Below are 14,013 nucleotides of genomic sequence, written 5' to 3' on the forward strand. Positions count from 1 at the left end.
GACATCGCGCGGACACAGCTAAAAAGCTTCCCAAAGCCGTCGCCGAGCATTTCAACCAACCAGGTCATAACTTTGATGAACTTAAACTCTACATCTTACAGTCAAATTTCTGCTCTGAACGAGAAAGAAAATACAGAGAATCATACGTTATCCATGAGTTCAAGACATTGCAACCAATAGGCATAAACGTTTCAAAGGGAGCGTTAGAATCTATTCGCTATGGTAAACTTCAAGCTACAGGCAACAACACTTAGTTTGATTGCTTGGCGTATCTCGCCCCCCCTTTTTTTCCCCCTTCCTTTCCTTTCTTTTTCTTTTTTTTTGTCAGCCGGGGTGTCAGATGCCCTTGACACGCCGCCTAACGCGAGTGTGCTGACAGACCGGTGTGGGGGTTCTGCCCTGGCTTTGACCTTGTACACAGCGTTCCTTTACTCTCAATTCGACACGCTAACACATTTTCCCTCATTTCCGCATCCTCCTGCCTCACACCCCCCTCCTTTAGAAGAACCCCACCTATATATACTGTGGCGAGGAAAGCATACGTCGCCTTTCCTTTCTCGCTTTCAAAAGTCAAACTTGTACGGGTTTACATACTTTGTAAACGTCAAGCTGAGGAGTATTAGACCAGCTGAGCCATGTACTATTGTACTTGGGCAAGCTATGATGGCTAATATCTAATTTCCTGTTGTTTCTGGATACTGTTAATGTTTTGCTTTGAGCTTGTATATATACAATGTTGCATAAGTAATCTCCAATGCATCTTTCAGGGGCTGTAATGCAAAATTTTCCTACACCAAAAACAAGTGATGTTGAGAGTGTAATAAAGTTGTGTCTGCGTCACTCTCGAGAAAAACTGCGAAAACAGCAGGCCAAGGCTGCCACATCTGAAGGTCGGTTTTGTATTGAGACTATCGTGAAAAATACTCAAAACATTATTATCCTGCATGAACATTTGAAGGCGAGTGTTTTCGTGCTTATGGGTTTGATCCAAATACGACAATTTGTATGCTGTCTGGCACCCAACATAGCTGCATGGGCTGCCTGTTTGAAAAGTTGCACTTTGCTGTACTTGTAATATTTATATTCTTGCAGAACCATTGTCATTATTAGTGCTCTTCATCACATTATATGATTTTCTTCTAGGCTCACTGGATGTACACTGAGATTTCTCGGATTAAATGCCTCAAAGTTCAAGTACAGAGCCCAATTTCAAAATTACATTTTCTTGCAGCCCGAATTTCATCCACGATGCAAAAGGGAGAATTGACATTATCTGGGCAAGGTGCTCATGGCACCTTCAATATTGAGTTTCGTGCGACAGATGAAGTAGCCGATTCAATTTACAACCACACGTCAGGCAGTTAAGCAGCACCAAACCTTACTGTGCATATGTGTTGAAAACTAGCTGATCATGGCAAGAGCTTGTGCTACTTTTGTCAAGTAATGCCCTGTCAGCATTGGCTGTTTAATATGTGTAGATTAGCCTTGTATATTACCCAGCAAGCTGAGGCTACCAAGGCATTCCATTCATTAATGATCGACTTCTGGACACAGCAATATATGCGGCCCGTAAGCATGCCTTAGTTTTATGTTCTGTTAAAAGCTAAACGAGGTTATTGAATGCCAAAATGCAGCATTCAGGGAAGCCTACACTGCACACTAATAAGTCCTCAAAACATCCTAGAAAAATCCTTGTGGGCTATCTGAGGATGTTCTGAGGATGTGCCGAGGTCGGACATGAGGACCTTTCTAGGCCTTTGCAAAGACCAGTAAAGGATGTCCTCAGGACGTTGCAATGTCCTTGCGGGGACGTACTGAGGACGTCAGTGCATTGCCTGGGACGTGCGTCATCCTCTGGCTTGGAGTGCGGTGGCCGCGAGAAGGAAAAAAAACGGCGTTTGGTTTTAAATTTTCCGCGGTGCGCAGCGATGCAATACTCTGCAGACACGACTGTTATCAAGCAACGTATGCTGTGCGCTTGCCAGCTCAAGATTGCCAGACCTGGAGAGGGGCCCTTTTGGACTCAAATCACCACAGGCACATCCGAAAAGGCACTGAATGCCTGCCAGTACATTTATTAGGCATATCGGCGCTCCTACTGTGACAGGAGATGGCAGGTGCACGCGTGTATAATTAAGGAATACACACTGTGTCCCGTGACAATTGCCCCTTTCCACACTTTTTATGCTTCAGCGCGTAGCACTACTTCGAAGCCAATTGCGGGGAGTTCGACTGTGCTGTACCCCAAGTAAAATTTGCTGTGCTTACCAGTACATTAGCAGTGCACGTTGCTTCGGAGAGAAACAGTGCTGATGAACTCACCTGGTTCTTCAGTGGCCATGGCTGGCTCATCGTCATTTGGTCTGGGCAATGTCCGGACTCGCTGCCATAGCACAAGCAGGCGCTTGGAAAGCAGCCCTGCAGAAGCCACCGACTCAATTGACTGCCAACTTCGCGGAAGCTCTTGTGGCAGGAGTTAGTATCTTGATTACAAGAGAGTAAAATTGTTTCATGGAACTGACCTATTTTTTAAACTGATTTTATGGAGGCTTCGTGCATTCGAAAAAAAGAATTACAATACACTAAGAGATGGGAGCTGACTATTGATTTAGGTAAGCAATTTGCTTACAGAAGTAGCTACATATAAGAAAATTTGAATGTAACTAAGGATCAAGTTCGCAACTCAAACTTTGCAGTAGAAAACAATGTAAACAACAAAATAGAAAACAACTAAAACAGTTCAGCTCTCCAAGCGATCAACACGAGATAGGTCAGCTCACAAAGGTAAAAAAACTAACTATGTGTGCAAAATCACCTCATGCTCGACAGCACAAGAATGCTCATGGGAAGACCTGTCCACTTGCAGCCTGTCCATCTGGAGCACATTGGTCACCAGGGCATTGTGAAAACCAAACAACTGCTGCACACCAAAGTTTGGTTTACGTAAATCAACGCGCATTGAATGCTAAGATTGCCCTAGCATGCATTTCATCACAAGCCCGTGAGAAAACAAATTTAAACGGCACTTGGATGTCCCTACGTGGATGAATGGGAAAGAATTGCGAGGACAATTGGTGGCATCACTGGTGGAGTTGCGCAACTCGAGCGGCCAAGTCAGCAGAAACGCCGCGACGTGACCAACGGTGTTCATCACAAGGTGTGCACAACGCAATGTCGTGGGTTCCAGTGCCTTAACTCTACCTTAATTAACTTCATCTTAACACCAAAGGTCAAGGGTTTGAGTACCATGAAAGGTTGAGAGCTTAGATCATTTTTGGACCATGGCGTCGTCATACAAATAATACCAACGCCGCATTTTCTGCCTCATGAGCTATATAAAGATTTTGCATTAAAATCTCACCAGGAACCACTCACCATCAACCTCCTTCCACAGCAACCATGGTCAGAAGTCGCTGTCGACCTACACGGGCCCCTCCAGTGAGGCAAGCACCTACTAGTCATCCCACATGAACACTCGCGCTTCCTAGTCGTAGAGTTGGTTCAGTCGACACCTTCGGAGCAAGCCGCGCCAAAAAGCCACAAGACTTTTGCCATTTTTAATATACCAGATGTTGTGAAGTCTGAGGGTGGACCGCCCTTCAACAGCAGGAACATGGCCTCACTGGACACAGAGCTGAATTTCCACAAATGCAAAATAACGTGGCCATACTGGCTGCAAACAAATGGAACCGTAGAGTGGTTCATAGAACCATTGTTAAAGCTAATCCAGACAGCCCACCTTCAAGAAAAACATCTTGCTACAGAATTAACCGTATTCCTTTCCCCCCACACCATGATGTTTGGCACAGACGTAGAAGAGTTTGCTCCAAACTCACATGCTACCGTAGCAACCGCATAGCCCAGTATAAAGTGACTCCACGAGAAAGGAAGTCACGAAAGCTTATGCTGACGACATACTCATTGTCACGACTTCAACGTGGAAACAAGTGTCATCAAAAAGACAAGAGGCAAGAAGAAAACACCTGCCCACAAATGACCCATAATGCCTTATTGTCATTGCAACAAAAGGAAATACGGTAATAACAGCCAAAGAAGATGGAAGAAAAGGGTGCAGAAACAAAGCAGACTTCATGAAAATATGAGAACCTGGCCACTCAGCGGGGCCAGAGTCAATCTTTGAGGCTACAGTACCATAGTGTGACTCGTGTTTCCCTTCTTCGTGTGTTTGTTTTATTCGGCGCCGTTTTTGTAATAGTCTTCAGAATGTTCGGCAACGGTGCTGCATATTCGGCTGAACGTCCTGACGTCATTCTCGGGTTGTCCGATTCTCTCAGATTTTTGGTTTCCTAGATGTACGAGGCAAGACAGTCGGCACAGCTGATTTTGTAGTAGACACCTTGAGCTCTTTCTTTTGGTGGACGATCTTTTGGTTTAGGGAGGAGGATATCGAAAGTGTTGAACGGTGCGTGCGCAGCTTTGAGGCTTTCTTTTTTCAATATTTAGCCGAGAGCTGCGCTGGTACCTTTGACATATGGGAAGGACACTCGTTTCTGGCGTAGGAGGGAAGTCAACAGTTGAAGGTCCTGTAGTTTGTTTCTTGTTTTTTGTACTTGGGTTGTTTTTCAAATGAAGTCCTCTGTGCAGCCATTTCTTATAAGGTCATTCATAACCGTTCTTTTTTCTTTCTTTTGATCTGATTCCAATGAGCAGTGAGTTTCGGCTCTTTTGAATAAGACAGAATAAACTTTATTCTCCAACGGATAAGGTGATCTACCCACCCCCCGACACGCAGGTCAGTGGGGCAAGTGTCGCCGCCTCAGATGCAGGCTGGGAGGTCTTGGGTCCCAGCAGCCTCTTCAGCCAGTTGGACAAGAATTTACAACAGATGCCTTGTGGTTTGCCAGATGGTTGGATTCGAAGTGGAGGTACTGGCCCGTGTGGGTTGGGTTGTGGTAGACTGAGAATTTTAGAATGCTGTCTGTTTGTGTAACTTGTACATATAAGAATGGGAGCGATCCGTTGTGTTCACGCTCATATGTGAACTGTATATCTGTGTCTATGGAATTCAAGTGTCTCTGCAGGTTTTCGACTTGCCCCATCTTCACGATGCAGAAGCAATCATCCACATACCTGAGGAAAACTTTTGGTTTCGGGGAAAAAGTATTCAGAGCTACTTCCTCGATATTCTCCATAGTCGAGTTAGCCATGGCAACGAAAATTGAGGCCTCCATGGGAGTTACTTTAATCTGCCTGTAGTAGCTACCTAGTAGCTGTAGTAACCGGTTTAGTGGTCCAAACATACTGGAGGAAACCTTGGTGCGGTGACCAGCTACTCGCTACCATGTCAGCTGGCAACATAATTCTGTCACAGCTGTAGGAAACAGCTAGGCCTAACCAGTGGCGCTTCATCAGTATGCAGAGGCAAAAGTTGCCATTTGGTGCAGAGCCGACCAAAATATTAGTAGCAGTCATACACCATTCATAAGTTTGTGAAACTGCCTCACCAACAAAAGTGGGGGATAGGCGTGGAAAAATTGCTTGTGGCCGCCATGTCTGCAAGAATGTGCACATTACGTTAGAAAAATCAAGTGAGACACCATAGAGTGCCCGCAACTTCAGCTACCATTTTACATTGGTCATTGAGGAGCACGCCGCGGGCTCTGGCTAAGCCGCAGCGTGATAAGTGGCCACTGCCTGAAAAGTGACACTGTCCCAATGCCTAAGCAACCCACACGCAGTGGGGTGGAAGGCAGTGAAAATAAACAGCCCACAGAAGAAACAACGGTACGATCGAGGCTTAATTGGTACAGCACAGAGCTAATGCAGCCCCTGGGCCACGCCATGCCGCTTTCGATTGACGGTGCGGATATGTGGCACTCGTGGACTTGGTCCCGTTTTGGAAAGCCCGAGCAATAATTTCGGCACAGGGTGGGGGAAGATTTCTCACATTTTGCTGAAATGCAGCAAGAGGTAGCAGGGTACGCCTCTCTGTGCAGCTTGCCACAAATGGAGCACTGGTAGTATCACTGCACTTGCAACTGACCTCAGTCATAAATGAACGTTGATATTAGCTGTAGCTAAACGTATCAACCGGGATCTATAACGGCAACGAAAGTGGGAAAAGTGACAGTAAATTTTCGGTGTCACTCCGACGTTCCGAGTTTATTCCACTGGTTACCGCAGTTCAGCACATTCTATTAATCGAAATAAACATCCTGTAATGCACCTTCTTTTGCTCTGGTTAGAGAGGGACAAGGTTTGAGGCTTCCTAGTGAAGTCAACATCAAAAAGAAGGAAAAACACGTTCACATAAATAAAACTCGACTACAGTACAATCAAAAGTGATTTGCTTTACGCTTTGGCTGGCGCAGTACAACAGTGGTCGAGGGATTTTATCTGCACTAAACATGCAGCTTAAGTGTTTCAATTTCTACAATGACATGCTGATTCTCTCGAAAAGCACAACGTGATAGTTGATTAGTATCTAGTCACGAATTCCAACAAGCTTTCCATTTTAAAATTCCAGTAAAGCTAGGGTGAAACTTTCTGCACAAAGAAAACGGCGCTAGCAATTAAAGGGACACTAAAGGTTACTATTAAGTCAATGTGGACTGTTGAAGTACCATCACAGAAACCTCGAAACGCTTGTTTCGTGCCAAGGAGAGACTTATTTTGAGAGAAAATGCGTTCTGAAGCGTCCACGTACCTCTAGCGCAGTTCAAATCGCCCGCCCTCCGATCGAGGAGTACTGACATCATGGTCTCATAGCGACGTTGTGCCATCGGTGAGTAGAACGGCGTCCGCAGACGGCGCTACGGCTTTTCTGCGCAAAACGCAAACGCGCGGCCAGAAACAGAGCCAAGACAGAGGAAAGCGGGAGTATGGTGGCTAGCGGAAGGAGAAACGAATTAGGTCCCACATTACGTCCCACGGCACACGGAGACTCCGTTTTTGTTAAACTATAGGCTGCGGCGAGCTCGCAGCGTGGTCGGCGTGGTCTGTGAGAAGTGACGAGCCTTTTCGCACTTGCAACAGGGCATAAAAAAGTGTGAATCGATGCAAAACTCGGCCTAGAAACGTGCTTCGCCACAGCCAGGGCTCAATACGACCCAAGCTGGCACGACCCAGATGTCGTTTCCCACACTGCCACCAGGCACCGCTACTATACCGCAAACTCCAGCGCAAGACGCCCATAAGCTGGTACTTCATTCTATGACGCAAACTTCGACGCTCGTCGCAATGGACCCTGACACCGACAGATTGGCTCGCGATGGTGGGCTCAACTTCAGCGATTTGAGCACCGTCGAGCGCGGCCTGCTGCTGAGGGCTCGCACTGCCAGCGTCGTTGCGTACTACGACGGCGGCCTCGACACCGGCTCTCCGGAGCGGGAAAGCAACGAGGGCTTCCCACGACATCACATGGACGTGGCATTCTCGCCGCTTGTTCCAAATGAAAGTTTCGCGAGCCTGCAGAACCTTCACAGCACGACGCGATAACGAAACTACTGAAACTCCAAAGCGTGCGCGGCGCAGAGTCGAGCGAAAACGAAACCTTTCGAACACCCATATTACTGAAGGGTAACGTCAAAATGTTATTTTTTCTTAGAATCGAATAGACAAGTAGCATTTTTTCCGTCTTATAATCGAAAGAAATGATATTTTTAATACAAGTAGTTGAGTATTAGTAACACAAATTATGAGGAGTCCTTTCGTCATCGGGCTAGTACCGGAATGTCGCTGGGGGGTCTCAAATCGTGTCGTGCATTTACCTCAATTTCTCGGTTACTAAAACTCTGTTCGCGATTATATTGACGCCTTAGACGTTCTAGAACATTGCTCTACCACTTTAAGTTGAGTTTCTGATAACCTTTAGTGTCCCTTTAACTAGAAATGTGTCAACAATTTCACTATCCATTACCAGCATTACACAGTGTAAATAGTAATGTTAAGCTTCATGCCATTAACAAACATATTTATGGCTGGACAAGTATTCGGTTTGGCTTTTTAGTACATGCTGATGATAACGAAGTACAGCAGATTTCATTCATTTGATTCTGGTTGCTTGAATCCCAACCAAAAGACCCCGGCAGGCGCTCATGAGTTTCTACAGACCCAAGTGTTCATTATTTCGATCCTAAAATTGGCCTTCGCCGGATAAGTCAAACTCGACCAGTCGGCACGTATGCACCTGACCCCTAAGGTGACCACAATATCTGCCCCCTTAGTGGCAGCATCTGCCTCAACAGGGCTTAGGGGACAGTGTATGCACTGTACACACATCATCTCCCGCCGAAAACATCTATTTTAGGCCCATCCTAAGGAGATTTTCAAGTAATAACCGTTGTTCAGAATGCCTGATTACGGCATTTACCCGACCTAACGTGCACATTTTGTATTTCAAGAAAATTGTGCCAGAAATTGCCTGAGTAGTGCAATCGTATACACAACCGATACCACCTTCAATGGTGGTACCGCATAACAAGAATGTGTTGCGGCGAAGCCAAAAGACAAAGTGTGCAAAGCATATTAGAACCTTGCCAATTTTTCTTGCTATTAAATTGGGTGCGCATTAGATTGCTACTTTGTATAGGAACTTTAATGTCCTTTTTATGTAGTTTTCACATCACATAGAAAGTGGATGCGCGCTTGATTCGGTGGTATGTTATACTTGAGCAAATACTGCCAAATGAACAGCATAGGTTTTGCGTTTTTTCTGTGCCTTGTTTAATCCAACCCGTCACATAATTCGAAAGATGTCGTTGGTGCTGTCAGGGTCAAATGAATGAAAGTTGACTCTATAAGGTTTTTTCTCCCAAAACTTCACCAGGGATACGACAGACACCGTAGTGGTGGGCTCCGGTGATATCTAACCCGCAGGCATATTTATGAACCAGCGAAATGTTATTACAAGAATTTTTTTTTTCACTCTGTCCCCTACTGAAATGCAGCTGCTATGACATAATGGGAGACACTTCTCATGCTCGGCACGTGAAAGATCAGTCAGTAAACCACAACAGCTGCCATGCACACAGGTAAAATTATTCCTCAATGGCATTCCGTATTCCTACAAATTTAACATTGGCGTTAAACAATTTACCGTCACACAAACAGAGCCTCCTTTCATTAACTGCTACAGTAACTCATTTTTTGCTTCTTGCACTTTTTCGGCATTTCGCACTGCTACAGTGAAGTGCTACATGTCTCTAAAGAGTGGCGAGCTATAAGCAAATTCTTTTCAAACAAGACCGACGTGGTGCATGCTTGTAATTATAAATATTGTAATGGGAGTCCAGCGCCTTATTTACCTTATTTCTGGATACGCCCTCGTAACATTAGAGAGTTTTAGAATAGGGGCCAAAATAGTTTGGGGCCCCAAAGAGCTTTGCGGGTGTTAGCGTCGGGGCACGCAGGAGTGAAGAGCTTTAGAATAGGGCTTTGCGTTTGCGGATAGAGTCTTGCGCTGACAGCGCCACTACGGCATCAAGGAAAAGCTATTAGACATAATTAAATAAAATATACAATTTTATGATGGGAATAGTAATTTTGACTTGCATGTATTTGCGTTTAATTACAATTTAGATCGTATTCTGTAAGCAGCAAACAATTAGTTGCGCCTAGTTTTGAGCAGACCAACTTTACGTGTCTTCACCAGCCAAGCTTAGTCGTGTTAGGCCTACGAGCCATAAAATCCACAATCGAATTCGGAATCGGCGGCGTCTAATGAATCAATCTTCAAAACACACACTAGGCGAGAAAAAGCAATAACCGCAGTCACTTCTCCTAGCTTGCACACTTCACGCGTTACCACGAATCGAACCCAATTTGGTGCTAGGTTAAAGCCGTCGCTTCTATGGGTGCCGCCATGTTTGCTGACGCAAGCTTTTGGCGCCGCTATTTGAGCTCCCGCTAAATCGGCTAAACCCAACGCAAAATCCAAACGCGGTTTGTGTCTCGCGCATGTGCAGTGGCTTCGACGCTATTTCTTTGGGGCCCCTATTCTAAAACTCTCTATTGCTGTACTGAGGTGAAGCTGACTTTGGGGAACCGCGATTATGCAATGTGTCATGCTTTCCAAGCTTCGAAACAAATTGTGAGCACCAAAAAGGCGGACTGAGTGCCGTTGCTGACAGCGGCAAATTCTTTTAATGAAAAACATGGCATATAACAGCAAGAAGCTTAATAACAAATGTCGAATCGGCTAGGCCTAGCGTTGCCGTGGTGGTGGCTACGGCTGCAGCAGATCTGCGTGCGAGAGCACCGGTTCGAGGTGGCAAGGTAATTAAAATGACGGCGATGGTGGCGGCTTTGGTTAATGCTGTTTCGGACCGGCGGTCATGGCAAAAAGTAAAAAAATTTGGACGGCGAAGGGTTCTCGCGTGCAAAATTTCAGACGTTCTTATACCTTGACCCTATGGGGGACGTGGTGGTGCCGTGAAGCCGTTAGAATTATCAGGCGTCCGGAAGGTCGGCAGTAGATGGTACACTGGCAACTCGTCCAGCAGACGACACAGCGTCAAAGAGGATTCAGTACGATTCCTCTCTGTTACTCAAGCCAACATTACCGTGGCTTTCGTTCCCTTTCAACAAGGTTACTGCTCATTTTCCCTGATAGAAGCACAAATTCCCTGAGTATTTCCAGACTATTCTGTATCACTGAGAATTCCTGGTTTCCCCGGTTGGTAGACACCCTGCATCCAGTCGGCCACCACTGTGTAAACAATGCATGCATGCAAGCCAGTTTTGTTTGCTTACACTCGCTTCCTTATCTTTCGGTGCTTGTCACTTTGCTAGCTTGTACCTCTGATGCCTTTCTTCATTTTTTAGGGATGCTGCAAGAACACCTCGTGATAAACATTGAGTGTTTCTCTTATCAAGCCACGCTAGATGCAAAAAAAGAAATTCCTTTGTTCTAGCTTTTTCCAATTTTATTTTTGTTCGGTCCCGAGACATGGCCCACCCAACTTTTTTTTTGGATTTCAGATGCCAGAGCGGGGGGGCGGGGGGGGGGCAATGACTCGGAATATTACAGTAGCAAGTTGCTCTTGGATTTTGAATGCACAAACAAAAGTTGGGAGCGCAGGCTGCAATTAATTATGAGTTCTGGGCACTGATCTGCATGCTGTATTTAGGTACTCACATTCCTGAGCTTCCGAGCACGCACATTGTTCGTGGATGCCTGAACGGCTTAAAAATATGATAGTGACCAAAGTCATAATGAAGCAATAGCCATGGCGCTGCACATTTGCAAACAACCCTTGAACAGGCAAACAATAAACCTGGACTCTATTACTCTACCATTAATAGTGTAAAAAAGCAATTTTTTTTATCATACTTTTGACACTAAGTAATACTGTATAAAACCAGTAGTTAGCATATTCTCATCCACACCAAACTGTGCACTCGCTTCACAGGCAACGAGTGTATTTGGAAGCACCATGTTTACACCCTACATTGATGTAGTAACCAATGTTTATTCTCCAGTGGGTCTGGCAATGAAACATGACTGTCCAAGGCTGTCACAAGGACATCCTGGATTGCGGTTGCATGCAGCTAAGTATTGCAATATGCAGCTCACCCTAGTGACTACAAAAATGCTGGACTGTGCCTTGTTTCGCTCCCACGTTAAACAGCATGCTTTCTGCTAGTAATAATAAGTACACAAAGGAAAAAAAAGGGCAGCAGGTGCAGTGGCCACTTTGAGAGCATTGCAGACGGCTTCACATTTAGGTTTAGTCAGTGCCCTTATAAGGATAGCAGTGGGGCACGCTTCGAAAATTCGAATGGCATGGCAGGCGATCACATTCGTAAGCTAAGCTGACAGGATGAGTAAATGGTTTAGCTGAAATTGTAGCAAACTGAAGCTAAGAAAAGGATGGTAGCCTTTTCAACATGAGGTTAAGGGGAGGGCTTGACTTGTATTGTTAGGTGGAGCGGCAGAAAACCAAAAATGAGGGCACTTACCCACCTCTGGTTGTTATCAGATATTTAGAGTTTGGTTTGCTGTTGCAGATGCTCTCGTAACAATTACAGTGTGACCCTACTGATACGTTCCTCGTTGTTGCATTTTCCCAGCTGCTACGTGGTGCTTTCGTGGTCCTGACCTAAATCATTGACTCCCATGTATTCATATCTTCCCCTATGAAACAGCGTCGTTCTGTTATGTTCCCACATCTTACATTGCATTTGAAAGTGGCTGCCACATAAATATAACGGTGCAGGGAGAAATTGGCTCTTGCATGCTGCAACAAAAAACCGATTCGTTGCAACAAACGACTAATTCATTGCAACGAGCGACCAAAGCTTGCGATAAACTAACAAAGCTGTACAAGCAGGCACTGCACAAAATTTGGGAGAAAGCATACACAGAGCAGTTGGCGAAGCATCTGAAAACGTGCACATCGCTTAAAACCTGCTGGTAACCACACACACTTGGCCAACAAGTAGAGGGATACATTTACTTTGGGGCCTGCAAGTGTCTGATTTGCATTTCACAATTGCCAGTTCTCTTAAGAGAATAATAATAAGAGAACTGGCAATTGTGGCAATTGGCGCAGCAGAATCGTGTTTTGTATTGAAGCGTATACAAAACACAAGTGGTAGGGGCAACTGTCATGGAACACCTTAATTACGCACGTGCGCATATGTGCCATTTCTCCTCACACTACGAGCACCTTGATATCTAATACCTGTACTAGCAGCCACACAGACTGTCTTTGTTGTTGTGCTGCGGCGATTTACCATCTTCCTCATGGTTAAGTTTTCCCAGCTGGTATGGTTTTCTTTATTTTTCACGGTCCCTTGAAAAAACGTATGAACGGGGTTGTACTTAATCGACATCACTCTAGATTCTATGCTGATAAGTCTACGGTGCCAGGTAGAATGGTGAACTTTGTGTTATGTGTGCTTGCAATTTGTTCTAATCCACGAAATAAATGGCATCGTGACACTAGTAGGATAATGCAGAACAGGAAAATTTAAATTGAAGAACAATAACAAGGCGAGAGAAAGAAATAAATAATAGAATGACGATTACTTCGCACACTGCACCGATTAAAAACTGAGAAAAACGATTTGCTAAACCTATTTAATAGTTGAAAGTCAGCGTCTTTGTACATGCTATTGCTATGGCACGAAAGTTGTGGAAACCGTCGATGATGATTGTCGAAGTCAGCAATAGCTTCCTTGTGTAAGCTGCTGCATCTTCCCATGACATCCGTGAACTGCGAAGCCTTATGGGCAACCTCAATGCCAATCCCGATGCCAAATAATACCATGACACATGTCACCTTGTGGAATCCCTCGCGTCACCTTGGCACATCCATTCGGGGGGATTGGCCAAAAGTGGGCACTAGCCGAATGTCTCACACACACAGTGACGGAGTTGTCTGTTCAGGCGCACACCCAGCAACCCAAGTTGTTCATCAGGCCAGCCAGTAGCCCATTCGGGCAGATACCGAGCGGCCCATGCTGTCTACTCGGCAAGACAGGCACCAACACACACCCAGTGTCCCAAGAGAGTAGACAGCTTGGTTGACTGGGTACGTGCCACTGCTTGTTGTGCAAGATGGTCCAGCCATTGAAAGTGGCCGTAGCTAATAAAAAAACCTACTGCTCTGAAAAAAAAACTAGGCCAGAAATGTGCAGTGAGGCACGGCACAGGCACATCTTGAAACCGCAAAATCAAGGTTGAGGTGACAAAATCTTGTGAAAATTTGTTACACTCAAAAGAAAAAGATACTAAAATGGTCTGAAGAGGACATTTGAACAGAAAAAAAGAACGGACAAAAGGTCAATCTTCACTACATGACCGCTTGGTGCGCATACTTACGACGGCCAGGCTGTCGGAGGAGCATCTCTGCATCTTGCGCTGTGGGCTGCACCACGATGTCCTGCATCACCAAGCATCGACACATGAAATTTTTTTTAAAAATTGAGCAATGAATCGAACTGAAAAAAAAGCTTGCGTGCTTTCATAAACTTCTAACGGGGATTCTAAAGCAAACAAACTTGGCGTGGCAAGCCGATAAGTATACCAATAACTTGTGAAAAGGA

This window comes from Dermacentor albipictus, unplaced genomic scaffold (genome assembly GCF_038994185.2).
Source record: "Dermacentor albipictus isolate Rhodes 1998 colony unplaced genomic scaffold, USDA_Dalb.pri_finalv2 scaffold_14, whole genome shotgun sequence".
Lineage (NCBI taxonomy): Eukaryota > Metazoa > Arthropoda > Arachnida > Ixodida > Ixodidae > Dermacentor > Dermacentor albipictus.